This window comes from Dipodomys spectabilis, unplaced genomic scaffold (genome assembly GCF_019054845.1).
Source record: "Dipodomys spectabilis isolate Male_0828 unplaced genomic scaffold, ASM1905484v1 ptg000094l, whole genome shotgun sequence".
NCBI classification, from domain to species: Eukaryota; Metazoa; Chordata; class Mammalia; order Rodentia; family Heteromyidae; genus Dipodomys; species Dipodomys spectabilis.
Window position 1 is genome coordinate 17,772,946 of NW_024870771.1, and position 22,991 is coordinate 17,795,936.

The window sequence follows — 22,991 nt, forward strand, 5'->3', positions numbered from 1 at the left end:
GAAAATACACCTAGTAAGGGCTGAATAAATAATGAATCCCAAAAGTCCTCTGACCCTGTATTCAAGGTCAAACAGCACAAGCCCTGGGCAAGAGCAACTCAAGCATCAGAAATCCATTAGATAGTGATGTCTTCTCAGGTACTGTTCATCTTGCAGATAGAATACAGATGTGAGTCCGAAACTACATTCAATCTCACTGAAAATGTGATCTCCAAACTGACTAAGTTATGATATAGGACGGAGCAATGTTCTATAGTATAACCCCAGAACAATCAGCAGTTTAGCAACGTGAATGTCAGGAAGCCAAAACACGTCTTGACTGTGGGAATTGGGACTAAAAGGAGGAGGCAGACTAATGGAAAGAGGATTGTGGGTGAATACAACCATAATATTCAGTATGCATTCCTGAAAATGGAATTAAGAAATTTGATGCAATGAGTGGGGATGGGATAGATGACAGGGGAAGAATGATGGAAGGTAGAACTCTGATCAAGATGTGTTGCACATATGAATGGGCATGTTAAATTGAAAAACATTGTGATCCCCAAGTCCTCCTATTTTTCCTCTCTCCCTCCCTCCTCCCTCCCTCCCTCCCTCCCTCCCTCCCTCCCTCCTTCCTTCCTTCCTTCCTTCCTTCCTTCCTTCCTTCCTTCCTTCCTTCCTTCCTTCTCTCCTTTTCTTTTCTTTACCACCTCATCTTCCTCTTCCTCTTTCTTTGTGGATGATTTTTTTTTTGGCAGGGCCTTAGGCATCCTAGGCAAACAGTCTACTGCTGGAACTACCACAGCCCTAGTTCGTTTTTTTTTTTTTTAATTTTAAAACATATCTATCTATCTATCTATCTATGTATCTATGTATCTATGTATCTATGTATCTATCTATCTATTTATCTATCTACTCTCTATCTAGATATTGTCAGACTTGGGGTTTGAACTCAGGGCGTGAGAACTATTCCTGGCTTTTTCATTCATGGCTAGTGGTCTACCACTTTGAGCCACAGCACCAATTCTGGTTTTTGGTGGTTTATTAAAGGTAAGAGTCTCAAGAACATTTCTGCTTGGGCTGATTTCTAACGTTGATCCTCAGATCTCAGCCTCCTGAGTAGCTAGGATTGTAGACATGAGCCACTGATGCACAGCTTTTTATCTTCATTTTGAGATAATCTTCCTAACTTTGTCTAGGAGCCGACTTCAAACGAATGATTCTCTTGTCTCTAACTCCAATGTAGCTGGCATTATAGGCATGTGCCACCACTACTTGCTTTGTAATTTATAGACAAAATGTTTCTGTGATGGGAAATAAACTTGAAGTCTAATTTGTAGACACCTTAAGGCCCCTGGACTAAAAGCTCAGCAGAATTAGTTATTGAATTGACTTTATTCTTGTAACTAGTCATTGGATTTAACTGAGCCATGTGTCTTGTGGCTTGCTTGCTCTTATGTGTGCATATGCATGCTTTAAATTTATCTCTTATAAATGCACTTAATATATTCCTTTATCTAATGTTCTTATAATGTCAGCCAGTGAAGTAAATTTTCTAAGATGGCTGACATTAATGGGGTGGAGCATATTATCTTTGAATATAATGGCTTATTCTGTAGGGAACATTTTCTACTTGGTGAATTCAGAGATTGTTGGGTTAAATGAAGAGAAAGGATTTTCAAGTGTATGTGGGGAGGGTGGGGAGGTAGTAGAGAGGGGAAATATTTACTTCAACAATATGCTGAGTATGTATTTTATACAAGTAAATGTAAAAGTACAAAAGTCAATAGAAGTATTTGCATTTGAAAGTTAGTAGTGAAGGCAGTTCTTAGGTTGAGAGATTCTAAAATAAAAGTTCTCTTATTTGAAGAAATAGAATCTTGGTCTGCTTTTATCTTGATACCAGGGAATTTCCTTACTTCACATTTGGCAATCTTGGAAATTAGACAGAAAAATAGACATGTGAACATCAGAAAGATCACTGTAGGTTCAGACTGTAAAACCTGCATCTTTGAGTCAAGCAGAGCCTCCAAGCCCTGTTAGCCTCAGGACTCTTGACTTTCTCACCCTCCAGGAAGCCTGGCAAGTTGGTTTCCCAGATTACAGGAACCACATGTCAGAGACAGGTGGGTGGAAGAAAGCACAGGCACAGGAAGTAGACCAGCAGCAGTGGAGAAGGTTGCTGACAGTGACAGGGACACTACATAGCATATTTGACTTTTAACTGTTAAGGCAGTCTCCAATTATAATATAGGATGACGGTGCCAGTCAACAACCTTCTTTCTCCTGGAGTCTTTCCTTGCCAGTTCACTCTATGGTACCAGAGTTTTGTTAGGATATACTGGCTCTCTGTCACCTCTGGTAGACCAAGTGAGTGGGGATTATGCCACACCCATGTCTGCAGCTCATCTTTGTATCCCGATAGTTTGTTAGATTCTATCAGAGGGCTTCTGGGCTAATATGCTTTTGTAAAGCAACATTTTAGTCTTCCCTGTGATTTCACAATGAGACTGAGTCATAAAGAAAAGGTTATTCTCACCACCTTCTAGAGGACATCGAAGGATAAAAGAGCTGAGAAATATTTACATTTAAATGGTGAAAATGAAGAGTTTGGGCATGTAGACTCTTAAGTAAATATTTGTTAAATAGGTAAATTACTAGATACAAGGAAAGAATCACAAGTTTTCTGGGAAGTTCCCTTCTCCACATTAATGAATAAGCAGAGTATGGCTGAATGTGACTCTTTTGTTGAGTTTTATTGTGTTTATAGAGACTCAGGTTCCATCTTGTAAGAGCAACTCAGAGATGTGCCAACGTTTGACAAGGTACTTGTCCCAAGTACCTTCAAGTGTCATCCTGCAATCTTTTAAACATCTTTAAAAAATATACCATCAAAGTATTTGGAGTGAAAGCTGATGATCGTTCCCCTGCAGATTGGATTTTGTAAGTAAAATCAGTTCTCAAGGCAAGCACAGTTTATTTTGTGTATATAATCAGTTTATTTAATGAAAGTAAAAGTTATTTATTGTTTTAAAAGTAATTGACTTTATTGTTTGAATTTTATGCATTAAACATCTATTGCCACATGTGAGACAGAGCTGAACATGTAATTTCATTGTTTTTGGACATACTGTCAAGAATGTAAAACACCACATACAAAATAGAAATGTATAATCCACTGACTTATTATGGGTGTTGGCAAACTTTTTGTCTAAAAGGGCAAATGTCAAATGCATTAGGTTTCGTGGGCCATATGATCTTTGTCATAATGGTTTAACTGCTATTTTTTGTGTCATTTTTATTTGTGTATATTGCTTGCATTGTGACATTTTCACATATGCATATATGCACTTCAATCATATTTCCTGTCTCATTACCCTTTCTTATTGACTTCCTCTTTTTCCTCCAAGAGTCCCCTTTATGCCCTCATGTCTTTTGTTTTTAAAATCTTGATTTTACAAATGAGAGAAAACATGTGACATTTGTCCTTATTTTGCTTAACATGATCATCTCTCGCCATCCATTTTCCTGCAAATAACATGATTTTGTTCCTCTTTATGGCTGAATAATGCATCAGTGTGCATACATGTCATTGATGGGCATTGAGGCTGATTCTGTTCTTGGCTATTGTGAATAGTTCTGCTATAAACACAATTGTAAATGTATCTTTATTGTATTCTTTGATTTCTTTGAGTCTATATCTAAGAGTGGCATAGTCACTATCATCTGATAGTTCTAATTTAATTGATTTCCATAAACTGATTTTCATACTGGCTGCATTAATTTACATTCTTGTCAGCAGTGTATAAACATTCCTTCCTATTATCCTCACATACTTGCATCTGCTAATAAATTGCTAATATAAAAGTAGACATAGAAAATACAGAAAGTAACATTTCTGTGTTTCAATAAAACTTTATCTACAAAAATAGGTGGTACCTGAAGTTTGATGAGCCATGGATGTGACTTGTCAGTCTCTGATTGATTCCCAAACAAACCTAGTGTTACAGTCAATCAGAACCAGCCGCAAGATGCTGCCAACATTTTAGAAACATTCTACTCTCTCCTTCCAGTCAACACGGCTACCTATTTACTCCAGCTTTGGCTTTTATGATATTCCTTTGTTTTTAAATGATTTCATCAACTAGCTATATATTCATTGGCAAGGAGTCAGATATTATCTATTTTTTTTACTCAACATTATCAGATTTTTATTACTGTAAATAATTTCATTATGCAACGATATTACATTTATTTTTTTTCCATTTTAATACTGTGGGCATTTGATGGCTATTTTCACACTTTGGCTTTTATGACTGATCTCATCTGAGCAGTCCTGTACCTGTCTCTGTGCACACATATGCATGCATTTCTGTTGGGTTTGTACTTTAGAACTGCTGAGTATGCTGTGTATCTGTATTTGTACCAAGTTTCTAAAGTAGCATATAACTTATACAGTTATGTGTAGTGTGTAAGAGTTCCCTTTGTTCTACATCAGTACTCAGCAAACTTTGGCCCAGTCTCCAATGTGGAAAGGTGCCAGTGTTATGCACTGACTGTGAGCCACTGAGACCAGTCAGGCCATCCTCCTCCACCATTACTTTTCTCTTGCAGCCATGTGTCACTGCTCAGCAGGAATAAGCACATCACCCCCTGTGGTACTCTGTTGGTGGCAGATATCTAGATCAGCTTCTTCATTGATTAGCCACTCAACTTGAGACAGCTAGTCTCACTAGGTTAGAAGGGCACACTGGGATCAGAGTCTCCTTGACCCAGAGAGGGAAACCAACTAAGGTGTCTGTTCCCCCTTCTTTTTATGTGTCCTCTCCCCTTATACCTGCCTACTCTTTTACCAGGTTATTCCTAACTGAAACTGGGCAAAGTCAACTTACTGTCTAACGTGGCCTGCCTCAGTCACATGTGGCAGGGAAAGCCCAGGGTTATCTCTTAGCTCATAAGCACTCAGGTCCACAATCCTTTTGGTTTTGGCTCTTGACAATATGATCTAAAATAATATTACCCTTCTTGGGAATAGTTGCCAATATACACTTGACAGTCTCATCAGTACTTAAATGTTGCCAAACTTTCAAACTTTAGATATTCTGTGACTCTGGAATTATATTACATTTTAATTTTAATTTCTATGATTTCTAAAGACATGTTGGGTGACCAATATCACTTAGTATCATCTTTTAAGGACTAGTTACTCAGTATTTGGCTTTTGTTAGTCAGCTTTCCATCATTATAAAAATGATCTGAAATAAAGAACTTCAAAGAAGGGAAACTTTATTTTTGGCTCATGGTTTTATTGGTTTCAGCCCCTGGTCACTTTTCCCTGTTGTTTTGGCATATATGAACACATTGCTTCATGGCAGAAACATGTGATGAAGACCTGGTAACTCATATGGCAGCCAGGAAGCAAAGAGAAAGATGAGGAGACAAGTTCCCAGTTTCCCTATATGGCTTAGGTTAGTAGCCAATCTTTAGCACATGGTCTTTGAGGAACATTTCCAATCTAAAAGATGACATTATCCATTTTACTTTTGGACTAATTTTTTCTTTTTTCTTTTTCTTTTTTTTTTTTTACAGTGAAAGCAGGGGTTATACTGTGGGGGAGGGACATACAACGCACAAAGAAATAATCTTATAAATGTGTTAGAAACAATCGCATGAAAGAAAAAAAGCATTTGAATACATATCTTAGGGTTCATTTCCCTATGGGCTAATTTTTTCTTTATTGATATATGGGTCTTTTTATATTCTGGATATAAGCTTTTGTAAATTACATGATGAAAATTTCTGCTGTTGTTTATGTTTTAGTTCCTTTCATGGTAACATTCAATGAACTGAAGTTTCACTTTTATATTTACCCATTTTTTTCTCTTATGTCATAGTTGTGTTATTTTTGTTTGTTTTTGTGTAGATACTTGAGCTTGGGTATCCAAGTCTCTTAGCCTTGTTGCTCAAGGCTAGTGCTCTACATCTTGAGCTATAGTTCCACTATAGTTCCATGTCTGGCTTTTTGGTGGTTAATTGGAGAGAAAAGTTTGTGGACTTGCCTAGGCTGGCTTTGAAGAATGATCCTCAGATCTCAGCCTCCTGAGTAGCTAGGATTACAACCATGAGCCACCACTGCTATAGTAGTTGCATTTTAAGAAGACTTTTTAAAATTTGTTAATAACACTTTCTCCTTAAACTACCTCTAAAAAAATGTGGTTATTAAGTTTGTATGTCCATCAGAATTGCTCAGGAAGCTTGTCTAGATGGCTTTCTCACTGCTGATGCTGACTCACAGCAGATGTGGATACAGCAGAAGCTGGAGATTCCCCATTGCCACCAAGCTCCCAAGTGAGGCTGACGTTATTGACCAGGAGCACACTTGAAGGCCCACTGACCTAGAGGCTTTGCTGTTCCCTTTCACATTCATAGCTGTGATTCCTTGGGGATTCTGAAGGAAGGGTCAGTTTTTATTTCTTTTGTATGGACATCCTACTTGCTGTAAGGTTTTCATCTTCTATAGACCATTATGTTTCAAGTGTCCAAGCCTGTATGAATTTGTTTCTGTTTAGTTTCTTCCATCCATCTTTTTGTGTACTACTGGGACAGAGGTAGCCCCACTGTGGGGCCTGGGGAGTAGGTGCTGCAATTGCTGCGCAGAGCACCATGGTCTCTATGGGTTTCCAACTCACTTGGTCCCACTCCCTCAAGTCCTAATTTGTAGGTTCTGTTTTTCAATACGTATTTGGAAGCTCTAGTCTGATTCTAAACCCATTAGTCATTTGAGGCTATAAAAGAAACTAACATATATGGCTTTAAGCTCAGAAGAGATATTTGGAAGGAGGATTGTGTTTTGGAAAGCATTCATAATTAAGGCATAAACAACTACATACAATTATTATTTTTTTCTGGTTTATCAGAAGCAGGGTGACAATGTGTCAGTAGATGGCACTGTTTCTTAACAGACAAAGTCTTGTCCTAGTAAAAATAGATTAGAGGAAAAACACATTTTTTTTTTTTTAATGTCACATTGGAATTAAAAATAATATAAATAAAACTGAGAAAGTTCTGAAGAGTCTCTTGTGATCTCCTTCTCTGGTGAGCTTAAAAGTCAATGAAGAAGCTTAAGCTCCAACACCTTCTCTTCTGTCTTTTCTCAGGCCAGTTTATGCTAAACGACACTGTGATGTATAGCTGGCAGGGCAAGGATAAAGTTGCTTTGGGGCTGGGAAGGTGGCTCAGTGGTAGAGTGCTTGCCATGCACGCATGAGGCCCTGGGTTTGATTCCCCAGCACCACATAAGCAAAAAGAAAAAAAGCCGGAAGTGGCGCTGTGGCTCAAGTGGCCAATTGCTAGCCTTGAATTGAAGAGCTGAAGGACAGTGCCCAGGCCCAAAGTTCAGGATCCAAAACCAGCAAAAAAAAAAAAAGAAAAAAAAAGAAAAAAAAGTTGCCTTGATGGGGATTGGGCTCAGTAATTCAGCCTTTGCTATGCATGTTCAGGGTCCTAGGTTCAACTCCTAACAAGGCAAAGCACAACCCCAAACCTCTTGGGTGCCTGCTTCCTTGGGTGGTCATGTGTTCTGCTGGAAGGCAGTACTGGTTTCTTCCCCACTCTGCCATGTTTAGTTCTAGCTATTTGACTTTCATAAACTGTGTGAAGAGTAAGTGAAGCAACACGCATAGAACATTCAGCTTGGTCCAATGAGTGACTGGCTATGTACTTAACCCTGTACTCTTTGGAACTTTGGAAGGGGCAGAGAAAATACGACTCCTGAGCAGGGCCAAGTGATTGGAAACCATCTATAATCCCAGCATTTGGAAGGCAGAGGCAGAAGGATCTTGAGTTCCAGACTAACCTGGGCTACATAGTGAAGCTCTGAAAAACAACAACAAGAACCAACCCAACTAACCAAAAAACAAAAAAACAAACAAAAAAATGAAACAAACCAAACCAGGTAAGACTTTTCTTAAAGTGCTCTTACTACTTGTAATAAAGCAAGTAAGCAGGAAGGAATGAAGGGAGGAAGGAAGGAAGAAAGGAAAGAAGAAAAGAAGGAAGGAAGGGAGAAAGAAGGGGAGAAAGAGAGGAAGGAAGAAAAGGAGGGAAATAAGAGACAGCTAGTATGTTGTATGTGGTGTAGCTGCACCCAGGTGAAACAATGTCATCAAATTGGTCACTTACATCTTTGAGTTTGAATTTTGTATCCAGGCAGAATCTTTGCTTCCTGGGCCTCCTCCCCATCTTTGGAGTATTCACATTTAATAGGTGTGGGATAGGCCAGATCTCCAGGTGACTCTAGTGGGCAACTGTGTGGAGATGCCTTGTCGAAGCTGTGCTGCTTTTACACTTTGTCTCCTGCTGAATTCAGGTAAGGTCTCAGGCTTGTGGTACAGTGGCTGGTTAGTCAGCTGTGTGATGTCAGAGCTCATGGTTTCTCCTGGCCACTGACTGTAGATTTAGTTTAAGAGGGTTGGTAACTGGGATCTGTGGATTCTGACTGGACAGAGGGGTGGATAAGATGTGAGAGCCACGTCTTCCCCTTAGATGAATTTCTTTTTTTTTTTTTTTGGGTCCGGTAGTGGGGCCTGAACTCTGGGCCTGAGCGCTGTCCCTCAGCTCTTCAGCTCAAGGCTAGTGCTCTACCACTTGAGCCACAGCACCACCTCCCGCTTTTTTTCTTTTTGCTATGTGGTGCTAAGGAATCGAACCCAGGGCCTCAGGCATGCAAGGCAAGCACTCTACCACTGAGCCATCTTCCCAGCCCGAATTTCTTTTTTTTTTTTTTTGCTATCTTTTTTTTTGGGGGGGGGGTCCGGTCATGGGGCCTGAACTCTGGGCCTGGGCCCTGTCCCTCAGCTCTTCAGCTCAAGGCTAGCACTCTACCACTTGAGCCACAGCACTACTTCCGGCTTTTTTCTTTTTGCTTATGTGGTGCTGAGGAATCAAACCCAGGGCCTCAGGCATGCAAGGCAAGCGCTCTACCACTGAGCCACCTTCCCAGGCCCCCTAGATGAATTTCTTGAAATAGAGAAATAAAGCTCCTGATGTATACTAATATAAAAATAAACATCATAATATTATTTTGAAGAAAGAATAAAGTCCTAGAAGCAAGTTATAGAGAGACCATGAAATTATTGTGCTTTATATATATGTTTGTGTTTATTTCTATTTGCATGTATGTGCATCTATTCACTATCTTTGCTGTGTCTCTTCTGCTTTTTATCTGTCTCTGTCTACGGCTCTTAGCTTTTTACCTTTCTTCCCTATTCTGTCTATTTCATTTCTTATCATCAATCTGTCTGTCTGAATCATACACCCTAGGACCAATGTATATATTAGTCAGGGTTGTCCAAAGAGACAGCACTAGCATACAAACACATATACATATGTGTATATGTGTATATATTATATACTTGTATAAATGTACATACACAATCCCTAATTTATAGGGATTCAACTTACAATATTTCAGTGAATACGTATGTAAAACATACCCATATACACTTTCTGTTTTTCCTTTTCAGTAAAGATCATTATACAGCAGATATTCAGCACTGTAAAATGGAATAGGCCGTGTTTTAGGTGATTTTGACCAACTAATTAAGTATAATTAGATAAGGCTAAGCTAGGATGTTCTGTTGGCCAGATGTATGAAGTTCATTTTGATATCAGATTTTCAATTTACAATGGCTTTACAATTTAAGAATAGGCTTCCATGTGGATGGCTGAGAAAGTTCCAAGATGTGCAGTTGGCAAGTGGATGATGCAAGGGAAGTGAGGTGTGAATTCCAGTTCAAGTCAGACTCTGAAGACTGGAGTAAACTTCTGTTTGAGTTTCAGGACAATTAGACAGAGAAACAGACTTTCCTTATTTATCCTTTTTGTTCTATTCAGGACTTCAGCAGATTAGATGAAACCTACTCACATTGTGGAAGACAGTCTGTTTTACCCAGCACATAGAATACTGATGCAGATGTTAACTTCATTCAGAGATACCTTTGCTTAACCAAATATTCTCCTGTGGTTTTCCTATCAAGTTGATGTATAAAAATGAGGTATAGAACTATCACACTATGGAATCCTCTATGTCCACCATTCTGAAACTTGAATCAGACAGAGGCTTTATAGAGTAGTCTGGGGTTAAATTTGGTTCTTAGGTGTATTGTATTAGTGTCCAACTTTCCTGTCTTTATTATATCTGGTGGGATCTACTGTAAGTCAGTTAGCTGCCCACTTTTCTAGGTCATAGCTGGGTTCAAGGCCACTCAATTTGTGCCCTCTTTTCTACCTATTGTAATACAACCAATACAGTTTTTTTTAATTACTAGAAAAGTAAAAATCTGAGCCAGGTACCAGTGGCTCATGCCTGCAATCCTAGCTACTTAGGAGGCTGAGATCTGAACATAAAGGTTTCCAAGCCACCCTGAGCAGAAAAGTCCATGAGGCTCTTATTTCCACCAGAAAAGCGGAAGTGGTGTCATGTCTCAAAGTGGTAGAGCACAAGCGAAAAAGCTCAGGGACAGAGCCCAGGCCCTAGGTTCAAGCCCATGACTGACAAAATAAAATAAAACATCCCAAACAAACAAAAAACAAATCTCTTACAATTCCTAGTAGCAATATCACTCGGCTAAAGAAGTCTGAATATGACTATACAACTACCTGGTTACTTCTTGGTCCTCTATTTTGGAAGATCATTTCTGGATGGGCTTATTTATGGACAGAATAATATTTCAGTTATTTGTATCCTGCTGGCTGAGTGAACCTCAGAGTTTGTCTCATTAATGAAAAGAAAGGGATTCCCCCCCCTTTCACAACTAAATACCTCTTCATTCTAATTTCATCTCTTTTTAGGGCATGCTGTGTTCCTTTTTTTGCTGGCACTTTGCCTGCCTGACATCCCCAGACCATTAAATCCTTTATCAACTAGGGCATACACCACGAGGCTGCTGTGGATGCAAACCGTCTTCTTAAAATAAAACTTGGGAGCTTGAAAATGCAAGTTTGTCAGGACATGTATTTCATGATGTTTAAATAGAACATTGAGTGTTTTAAAAACAAACTGCTCTTTTATTCCATCAAGAAAAAAAGCCAAGACAGGCCCATAACTATGTAATAGAAAAGTAATACCCTGAACTAAAGCCTATATAATTATACCAGTGTTTCATATTCTTTTGGAAAATATTTGTGACAAATTATTACAATTTCCTTGTTCTTATATGGCACATTGAAATGTTTCCAACAGGGCTATGGTTTGGAAAGTATAAGGCAAAAAAGCAGTCTCAAATATTAAAAATAATTAAAAAGACAGTTTTTGTGTTCTTGTTGCTAGCAGTGGGGAAGCCAGGTTGGAGGAGGTGATTGATATTGAGGAACTCTGTGTATGAAATTGACTGGGGAGAAAATGGAGGCCCCCAGAGCTCTCATCCTTGTCACCAAGAAATGCCTCTTGACAACTAAGGGCATTTATTTCTATTATGTAATTATGGACCTGCGTTTTCTTTTATTCCTTTTGGACACAACACTGCATGTTAAAATCACTCAAGTTCTATTTAAACCCTAGGTGATGCATAAACCATCCTAGAAAACATCTGTACACTTCTATTCTCTGGGAGCAATTTCAGTATCTATTGGGTTATTTACAACCAGTTCAGCAGAATCTCCCAACTACAATGGAAACTGGGAAAAACACATAGCCATCAATTCTGCCAGCATTCTTGAAGTTTCCCATCAATTTAGACGTGGATTGTTTGTTTGTATTTTTCCGCTTCAAAGGAAAAATGCAGCCTTTAAAAACAAAAATTAAAGCAAGAGGCAAGGATGGTCCAGTAACTTTTTGTGTTTTGGCTGAGCACAATCAGGAATTTGATTAATGGCATGAAAGTAATAGATGGGGACCCCCCCCCCCCACAAACAACAAAGGCTGACTCACAAAGCAATGTCTGTTTGATTTGTTTTGAGGAAAACCACAAAGAATGACCCTGGAGACAGAACTGCTTGAGAAGGGGTAGCCTGGATGCATTTGCTTTTTCAGAGTTATTGAGTACCAAGTAGAAGCAGAAGGCCACGCATGGTTGGATCATTTCCAAACACTGGGATTCTAGTGTTCTCTGAAGCTTGTCTCACAACTGTGGCATCCCCGGGGTTTAGAACAATTTCTGGACTTTACTTTGCTGCTTGTAAAGCTAGAGTGTACATGTACAAAGCCTGGCTTTTGAGAACTCTCCAGCACTCCCCCCCCCCCCCCCCCCCCGCTCTTTCTGTTGAACCCTCTCTTGTAAAGATTCTTTCCTTGATCAGGTTGACTAGTCTTTTTGCATCCTCTTCTCAACTTTGGACTTTCTTCTTAGATTGCTAAGTCCAGCTTTAATAAGAATCCTGATGGGTCAGTTTGGGCCAAATATCTCTTCTTGATAACTAAACAAATTCCTCACCCTGGAGATCTTACCTTCTGGACTGCCTTTAGCAGAACCCCTTAGCTTTGGTGCTTTATCTCCTAGCATTTGTCTTCCCCTGACTCCTCCTTGATTACAAATCCTTACTTGTTCTTGCTTTATACAGAGTTGAGCATCTCTCAGCTCCACTGCAAGCATCATTGCAGTGGTCTCTTAATAGTTTTCCTTATCACATTTAATGCATGTCACAATAATAAAGTGTCAGGAAATTTTTTTTATTATTATTTTTACAAGTGTCAGCTTGACTTTCTTTCCCTAAGACCTTACACAGGGCCTGGACCATAAACTGAATACTCAATTAGCTTCAGAAGTAAGTAAGAAACAAAAGATAGAAAAAGAACTGGGTATGGCAATCCGCATCTATAATCCTATCCTGGCACTCAGTGGGCTGAAGCAAGAGGATCAGGAATGAGTTCCACATCCTCCTGGGCTATATAGCAGGACCCAGTTTTGAGAATCTATCAACAACCTAAAAGATTATAACAACAACAGCAATAACAAACCTCCAAAATATAGAAGGAAATAAATAGCTTAGTTAAGCATAACATATAGGGCCTTTGTATCCCAAAACTTTATGTCTGGATCTCTGTTCTGGTAATTATTCGCTATGAGACAGACTAGATGGATAGGCTACAGAACTCCTCTGTACAGCTCGCTCAGCTGTAAAGAATGTATATAATTTCTGTGAGTAACAAATGCACGAATATGAACTGTCAGGCACTTGGTATTTGATCAACAAATACTTATTGTAATAGCCATTAGTAAAATAGTAGTAAAGTATTTGGTATATGACCAACTGGGGGCATCTAGAAAAGGTTTAGCTTCATGTGTGCATGTTCCAATGCTTTCCTATTCTGTTAGGGACTTAATTTTGTCCCTTCAAAATTCATAAGTTGAAACTCTAATTCCCATGGTTTTTGGAGGTTGGGACTTTTGGAAGTTCAGCCCTCTCTCAATAGTCTCTGAGGATTGGCTTCTGGATCCCCATGAATACCAAATCTGTGGATGTGCAAATCCTTTATATAAAATGGCATAATATTTGCATATAATCTACATATATCCTCCCATATATTTTAAATTATAGTATCAACTATAACATAAATTCTATGCAAATGCTTGTTATACTGTATGGCCAGGAAATAATGGTAAGGAAAATAGTTTATATGTGATCAGGACAGGCTTTTTTTTTCCCTTGAGTATTTTTGATCTGTGGTTGGTAGCATCAACAATGTGGAACCCACAGATACAGTGGTCTAACAATAATTAAAGTCACAGGAAGTCATAAAAGTGTAAGCCTAATCCATTATGTCTATTGTTATCATAATGAGACAAGAGACATTAGACACCTCTCTCTCTTAGAAGAAAAGCTATGCAAAGATTCAGTGGGAAGTAACTGCAAAATACAAAACAAAACGTCCTCACCAGAGGACTTTACAGCACCTGGCTCCCATGAATATGCATTTTACGGGCCATTGCTGACAGAGTTCTCCACAACCCTCTTCCTTCTAATTTTACATTGAAATTTCTCCACCATCATTGTATTTATTTCTCACTGAATCCCAGTTTTATTAATTCCATGTAGACTTTTACACCCTTTACTGGATTGTGATTACTTATTCATCAGACTGTTTTCCAAATGCAAATGGGTAATCAGTATTTTGAATTTATAATTTCATGCAACCATTGGGCTAATTCAGTTGATAAACAAGGCCTGAGATGAAGAGAAAAATTACACACAACTGACACAGACTGGGAAATCTTCATGGAGAAACTATCTCATATTAAAGAGATTTGGTGTTAGAGAGAAGGTGGAAGGTTATTGGTGTGTGTGTGTGTGTGTGTGTGTGTGTGTGTGTGTGTGTGTGTGTGTATGTATGTGTGTGCCTATAACTACTTGTAATTAAGCTTTCTAAAGAATAAACTTTCCAGAATACAATAGTTGGTTTCAAGCTACATATGACCTAACCATCATTAATTTTTACTGGGTTGAAATAGCTGCTTATTTATTTTGCCCATGAGTCTGAAGTCTAGACAGAGGTTGGCAGGAGCATCATGTTTCTGTTCTATCTGACGTCTGCTGGGTCAACTTGACCGGCAGCTGGAGGATTCTCTTCCAAAGGGAAGTACTTATACCGCTGGCCATTCCAGAGCTCAGACAGTCGGGGCGGGGGGGGGGGGGGGGGGGGCGGCGGGAGCCTCAAGTCCTTGCCAAGTAAGTCTCAGAAAATATTTCTCCTTATAGGTATCTTGGGCTTCCCCATAACATGGTAGCTGGATTACAAGAGGGAGAACTCAAGAATAATCAAGAAAGTAGAAGTTGTGCATTGTTAATATCTGAATCTGGATATAGTTACAGCTTCATTTTTTTTGTTAGTTGTAGGGCTTGAACTCAGGGCCTGAGCTCTGTCCCTGAGCCTTTTGCCCAAGGCTAGCACTCTATCACTTTGAGCCACAGCTCCATTTCTGGTTTTGAGGGCTTACTTAAAGATAGGAGCCTCACAAGGACTCTTCTTCCTGGCTGGCTTCAAACTGTGATCCTCAGATCTCAGCTACCTTAGTAGCTAGGATTAGAGGCATGACCCACTAGCACCTGGCTTACAGTTTCACTTTTATCTTAATCTTTTCAACTTGTCACAGAGCTCAGACTCTAGGGTAGGGAGCCTGCACTCTATCTCTTGATGGGAGGGATGTCAAATAATTTTTGGTGCTAGATTTTAAATCTGACGTAGCAGATAGTATAATAGTTTAAAATGAATTACCAATACCTGTAAATCTTCCACCTGCAGATATTCTGGTTTAATTAGAATAGGCAAGACTTTGTAACCAATTGTAGGAGATTCTGATGGGCAAAGAAATCTCCGGTCCAAAGTTCCTGTGTTTTAGGATGGATGAAAATGAACCATGAGCCTAAGGCTGTGAATGAAGCTCCACCTGGAATCCTGCTGGAAAGAAAAACAGTGAGGAATTGGGTTGACTCAGGGATTTTTTTTTTAGTACTACTGCCTACAAGATAAATTGCTTCCAGATGAGAACTGAGGAAAAACTTTCAAGTAAATGGACTTGCTGTCAGCATACACACTTTTTTTTCATATTACTTTTTTACCTGTAGTTTGTAAATATTACAAAAAAAATCAATAGTGCTGCCATATCGCCGTAATCTAATTTGTCTTCTCTGATTGTGTGAAGCACGAGTAGGCGTTTGGCATCGCAGACCTCAGAGACCGATGTTAAACATTTATAGTGCACTGAATCATCTGTCAGAAATGTACAAAGGCATAATGTCTCATTAATAATGATTAAATCATGGAGTCACACAGAAGGAGATGTTCCCCTCTTTACTTACATAATGGTCAGTAACCACTAAAACCTGGGTCATTTGTAATGCTCGGCCAGCATGTCTGGTAAGTAGAAATCTGCTTGAGGAAATTAAGAAATCCTAATCCTACTCAGAGATAGGCTTGAGAAAACACATGCATATGGATCATTGCAGTGTTCGCCTAGGGAAAATAGATATGACTCCCTGATCAGAGTCAGGTTAAAATTCAGTCAGATAATTGCTAGAAGTGTAGGGATGTGAAAAGAAATGATTTTATTTGCTTTTGGAGGTGAGATCACTCACTTCCAAATGCCTGGCTTTGGGCCTTTATTCAGAATTGTATGCATCGTTTTGTGAATAAAGGAGATACATATTTTGATTTAAAATAAGGTCAGGATAGAAGGCATCATCTGAATTTTTCAGGACTTGGGTTTTATTTTGATATTTTTTCACAAGAATATAAAAATCTTGTGAGAAACTTTAGCAGTATCAGTGTAATCTTAGCAACCTATAGTACAAGAATTGAATTCTATCTATTGTAGATTAGCCCCTGTCTTCAATAATCAGCCTAGAGTTTTTGAATGTTTTCACTTAAAAAAATTTACAGAGCCAGATGCAAATGGCTCAAGCCTGTAATCTTAGCTACTTTGGAGGCTGAGATCTGAGAATCCAGGTTCAAAGCGAGCCTGGGAAGGGAAGTCTCTGAGAACCTTATCTCCAATTAGCAAGAAAGCTCAGGGACAGCTCCCAGACGCTGAGTTCAAGCCCTAGTGCTGGCACATATAACATTTTTTTTTTTTGAATATATATGTTTTATTGTAAAAATACCATACAGAGGGGTTACAGTTATATGAGTAAGGTAATGAGTACATTTCCTATGGAGCATTGCTACCTCCTCCTTTTTTTTTCCCTACCATCCTTCCCTCCCCACCTCCCCAACTGCTCCCTCCCCCCACTTGCTGAAGTTGTAAAGTTCACTTTCTTTTTTTTTTTTTTTTAATTTAATTTTATTTTATTTGAGAACATACTGTACAGAGGGGTTACAATTACATGGGCAGGATAATGCATACATTTCTTACCAAGCATTGCAGCCTCCTCCTTTGTTTACCCTTCACCTCCCTTCCCAGCCTCCCCCCTCCCTCCCACCCAATCATACCCCCCCCCCCCCCCCGACATTGTAAAGCTGGTTTTGACATGACATTTTGTGGCACATATAACATTGACAAGCTGTATTTCTCTTTACAGCAGCTGGTACACTATCAGTTCTTCAGGATTTTTTTTTTCATTTTCTTCAGAGTATCAAAGTTTGACAATTCATACAGGTGACAATCAAATGATCCAATCAAGTAAAGTAATGGTGCCAGATTGTTAGTGTTGTGACAGAGGTCATTTGCAGTTAATCTTGGGAAGAGCTAATATCTGTGCCCCTTACATTCCTGTATTCAGAATTTTGAAGGTTTTTTATACTTTGCTCATTGCTATACTTGGGCTCATCTTTGGTAAAAGCAGTAAATACACAATTCACCTTTGGTCTTCATCCTTCTACTTTTGTCATAATAATCAGTAATATCTTCGTCCTTTTTGGTTATCAGTTGTATTTCTATATGGTTGCTGTTCATAGCCTGGCCCATAGATCTTTGAACTATTGTGGGAAGAATTTATTAGTTGTTACTATTAAGGAAAATGGTCAGAACATATTGTTTGTGCTCAATACTGTGATATTAATCTTGATGGTCAATTTGATTGGATAGAACAGTAACTGGGAATGTGTGAGGTACCTCTGAGCATGTCTGCTAAGTATTTCTGGGCAGGATTGACTGGAGGAACAACAGCTTTGATAGTAGGCAACGTTATTCCATAGATTGGGGGCCTGGATGGAGGAAAAAAGGGAAAACGGAGATAGTCTACAGAACACTGGTATCCTTGCTCTGTATCATGGCTGCCATGTGAGCTGATTGGATCCATCACACCCTCTCCACCATGCTGGGTGGAAATGCTTCAGATTGAGCAAAATAATTTTTTCTTCTGTAAGTTATTTATATCAGGCATTATATCCCAGTGGGAAAAAAGTAACTAATCTGCTTGTGAAAGTTTTAAGGAGGCAGGTCACATCCAAAATGCCTCTAAAATTTGGTGAGGATTGACTTTCATAATATTTCCCCCCAGAATTAATATCTCTACCATGTGTATAAATGCTTTATAACACTTCTAAGGATGCATCCCATTTTTCCAAAACCTAAATAGAAGTAGAATGGACGGTACTTTTCTAATAGATGGGCCTTAAGTTGCCCTGCACATAGTCTAGACACTAAATTAAAAGAGATCTTTGATTGGTTGGTCTCTTCAGGAGATGCGTGATGTATTTTGAAGTGTGAACAGCATTCATTTTGGGACTCTTCTTACTGAGTGCACTGTGTAGAGGAATAATAACTTTGACCTTTCCTGTCCTAGATCCCTGGGGTTCCATTGAGATATCTTTTATTGTATCTCTTCATATAGACAGATAGTGTCACCTATGTCAGTGGAAACTCTGTCTATGGGAGGACAGTAGAGAAAAAAGAGTTCAAAAGCAAGTATTAGTTCACAAATTTCTGCTGGCCTAGCTTAATCAGGAGTTAGCATTAGGGTATGCAGATGAAAGGATAGGTTTTTATGCACCATGTAACACTTTTTGCCCCTTTAAATTAAGTTTTAGATAAATGCTAGAAGGCAGCAGTATGTTGAATATTACACTTCCAGGCAGATGTTGAATGTGTATGCAGTTTACATCTTCAATTAACTGTAGAGCCAAAGGCTCTAACGGAGAGGGAGGCTGGAGTAAGCCTGACAGTCTCTGAGAGCTAAGGTGCTGATGGGAGGCTTTTGTTGGCTGGTTATCAATTCCCCTGTGCTGGGAAGTGAATGGAAAGAATATTTGTGTGCAAAGACAGAGAACTGAATTGTGTTTTACTACTTCTGACCATTTTGGAAGTTTCCATTGTAGGGATCTGAGGAGCAAAGAAGAGAGGCTGATGAATGATAATAGCCAAGATGAAGCATCTCCAAAGGCAGAGGCAAGAAGGAAGCAGAATGAGTGATTTGTGCCAATTCTAAGATACATCTAGATGGAGCTTCCTGACAAAACGATTGATTCATTCATCTGTTTATGAACTACCTATCCTTTGAGCACCAAACTATAGTAACTACTATGCCTGGTGCTGGGCATGGTAAGAGAAAAGACAAATGATTTAGTCCTCCAGGTTTTCATTCTCCTTCCACAGATGGACTGGTGTTCCTTTTGCTTTTCATAGATGTTTTGGAGGTTGCAATTTGTTCCTGGAGTCTTGGCAGCTATAACCAAAGAGCAGAGGCTAGAGGCTTTCTTATGTGGTCCCGTAAATATTTCACTTGTGTATTCTTGCAATGCCGGAAGTCCTGGTGTCAAAGCATTGTTTCCATTGTCTTTGTTTTGAATTGAGTAATAAAACACTGGTTAGGAATGAATAGTTAGCAACACAAACTCGTGAGAGTTGTTCAAAGTTGTTCATTAGAATAACTGTTAGGAAGCCCTAGTTTTAGGCTGAATGGTTTTGAAACCTCATTACTGAATCAGAATGGCTGTTTTTAAATATCAGTAATAGTAGAAAAAAGACCTTTTATTCCTAAGAACCAGCAGGGAATACCTAGTAGAAAATGTTCTTATTCAATGTTCCCTTCTTTTAAAGCAGGTGATCAAAGACACCTCCACTAGCTCTCATTTGAGATGTTTATATACATGAGAAATGGCTTGTGGGAGCACTCACTGGCAGGTAACGTCTAGCCCAATCTTTCCATTTAGCAGGTGAAAAATTTTGGTTTTAGCAAGAGGGGAATTACTTACTAATATCACAAAGTAGCAGAGCAAATACAGGTGATCGCTGACTTCTGACAGGGCTCTGCCCCAATAAATCCAACCTCAAGTTGAATATAGCATAAGTTAAAATGCATTGAACACATCTTGCCTACTGAACACTGTAGCTTAGCAACCTAGTCCATTCTAGATTGGCAGTGTTTTCCTTGTAGCTCACTGGGAGCTGCCACTCATTGCTGCTCACTGTCTCAGAGAAAGCTTGTATCGCTGACCTGGAGAAAGATCTCAATTCAAAATACAAAATGCCATAATATCAAAGTGAGTGTTTGTTATTTTTGCATCATTGTAAAGCTGAAAAAATTTAAGTTGAAATATAGTGATGCCACCTGTATTGTTTTTCCCTTTCCTGAACCAGTTGGCCTGTCAATGTGTGTAGTGGGAGCTGATTTACCCATCGGTCCTGGCTCCCAGGATGGCACTATGTTATTGCTCCTCTGTGTCTTGCTGCAGGGGACAGATGATGAGTGTCAATGTACTCACTTTTGCCTTTGCCAGTGGGTGTACCCTGGCCTGTGATAAGGAAGATGAGCTTTGTTGATGCTCTTTGGAAAAAAGTTTGCCTCCCTAATAAGAGATAGGCCCTTGAGGATAGGTCTCTGTGGTTAATACTCTACCCTTTCCCTTGCATTTTTCTCTGAACATTGTTATGGGAAGGAATAAGGCTTAGAGCTGTGGCAGCTTCTATGTGACCATATGAAGAGTCTGGCCCTGAAATTGGCAGTCTAAAGAGACTTCAGCCTTGTCTTTGTTGGCAATATTGATCTAAGTAAGCCTTGAAATGAAGCAGAATTTCTTCTCAAAGAGCTTACACATAGTGAATTTGAATAGCAAACATTTTATGATAGATATGTATGCTATATTATAGATGTATACTGCTATGCTGGTATTGAAATTGGCAGTGGAGAAAGGAAGAAAGTCCCTTGTATGATGAGACTGAGGGTACAATGTGTGGAAGCTCCCTAGATGTGGTAGGTAGGAAGCAGGAAGGATAAAACAAAACAAAACATAATATTTTCAAGCTTCTCAATCCAACATTAACTAGATTGGTATTATGAATAAAATTGCTATTCTGGCATGGTAGACACTATTTGTCTGCATAAGTTGGATAACTCTTAGCTTACGACTCTGTGTACCTTTATGGATCAGATAAAGAAAAAATGTATTTTCTCATTTTATTGAAAGTTACAAATACATAAAATGAGCATCATTGATCGTATTTCAAATCTTACTTGTTTGCAGAGCTGAAATTCCCACATCTTATATACATCAACCTGTCCAGTTAGTATTATGAACATTATAATCCACCTCCAGGGACTAATTGCTTTGGTTGTATCAGGGAAGATTTGATTTCATGTTTACATGTGCTTCTATTTGCAGTCTTCCCCTTTAACTGGAAACATGTCCCATTTTTGTCTTTAATAGAAATTTCTCAGTTTGCAACAAATTTGATTTGTGGCCACAAGGGAAGAAGGATGAAGCATCTTAAGACAGAAATTCCAGAGCTTTGGCATGGGTTATAGGCTCCCCAACTATCTCTGCTTGGATGCTTTCTCAGATAATTCCCAGATGCCTGTCCTAGCTTAGTTTCAAAATGTGTCTGGGTAAACATTACATATCTTGGAGATGCTGATGCCTTAAAAAAGTTGCTCACAGCTTAAATACAACAGGGAGAAGTCTCTACCTAAGTTACAATGCAGCCATTTTACTGAACATATCACTGTGGTAAAAATGAAGCTGTAATTCCAGATGACCCGTCAACGAATGATCTCTTTGATATGTGGTTGAGTGAAAACAATGAGCTTCATAGCAGAATCTGACACCAAATACATAAAGATTATTCTGTTGAGCAGTACTGAATAGTATTGTGACGCATATAAGAATACTGATGCAAAGCCAAGTTCTGGAAGGAGAGTGGATGGAGGGTAGAGTGGTTATCTCTGCAGAGGACTGCATGATAGATTATGGTACAGGAATGTGGGTCTTATCTGTATCCATTGAGAGATATTTTTGGTCCATGTGTTTTATAAGGAGATCAGGTTCAAGTCTTGCCCAAATTATTTTAAAAAAGGAAAGAGAAACTAGTTAGAAATAATTGTTTCAATAGATGGTTCTGGACCATGGGGGGAGCACAAGAGCAGAACCCTTCCCTCATTGTTGTGTAGTTAGGTGAGTCACTTACCTTCCTCGGTCCAGCAAAACAACTTGGCAAGGTTATTATGAGAGTTATATTCAAAATTTATGTCTTTGTATTTGGGATGCTGACTCCCTGGCCCCAGCTTCAGAACTGTCCTGCCTCTTTACAGTCAGATACTCACTTGGAGTCTCTTATTGATCCTTCAAGAAAACAGCATGTTTTTGATGGACACATTCATGTTATGTGAAGTCAGATTTCCAGGAATAAAAAGTAAACACTGCATAATTTTACTTACTCTCCAGTGGACTCTAAAGAAGTTGACTTCAGAGGAGTTGAAAGTAATATTATGTTTACCAGAGGCAGGGGTGAGTAGAGGAGAGGGAAGGATGCAAAGATGGGATTCCTTGAGACTTCTGTTGTAAAGATCTCCTCTTCTTGTCCCTCCAATTACTTATACAGTTAATTGTCTCGTTGGCAAAAGCCTTGAACAAAGGAAGAAACTCCATTGACTCCATTTGGATTTTTGTCTTTGATGAACACAAAGAGGTGTGTTTTCAGTTCCTGGATCATTCTGAGGTTTAATTTTCCTCTGGTGGTTCTCCTCCTGAAGCTGTTCTTTGTATGAAAGTGGGCATTTATAAATCAATAGGATTTTGCCTGACAGCCAGCTGTGAAGAGATACAGGTGGTGCCTGCAGATGCCTGCAAAGAGGTGGGGAGCCACCCTGGCTTTTGTAATAGGAGTTCTGCTGCGTCCTGGGAAAAGAGACTCCCATGTGGATCCATTTGTTGGTTCATGGAGAGTTTATGTGGTACAAGAAAGGATAGGTCCATGTGCATCTAAACACACACACACACACACACACACACACACACACACACACCTTTACAAAATCAGTTGCCCTAGTAAGCTTTGTAGGATGATGGAAAATGGACTTTTTAATGTCATTTTCTTTTTACTGTCTACAGAGTGATTTTGTTGTACTCTTGTTGATTGAAAAATTGTGTCAAGGCTCCAGTTTTTTATTGTTCTTATTTCTGGCTAATCATATGTAAATTAGATTTCATATTGTTGGTGGATGAAAGCCTTTCTGGAGATGCCTTTATAAAAAAAAATAAACGTCTTGGCTGGGAAGGTGGCTCAGTGGTAGAGCGTTTGCCTTGCCTGCCTGAGGCCCTAGGTTCAATTCCTCAGCACCACATAAAGCAAAAAACAAAA

General features: G+C 39.1%; 1 pseudogene; it reads right to left on the reverse strand.

Moving 5' to 3' along the window:
* Positions 1 to 22,991, reverse strand: part of LOC122112368 — a 49,518-nt pseudogene that overhangs the window by 17,407 nt on the left and 9,120 nt on the right.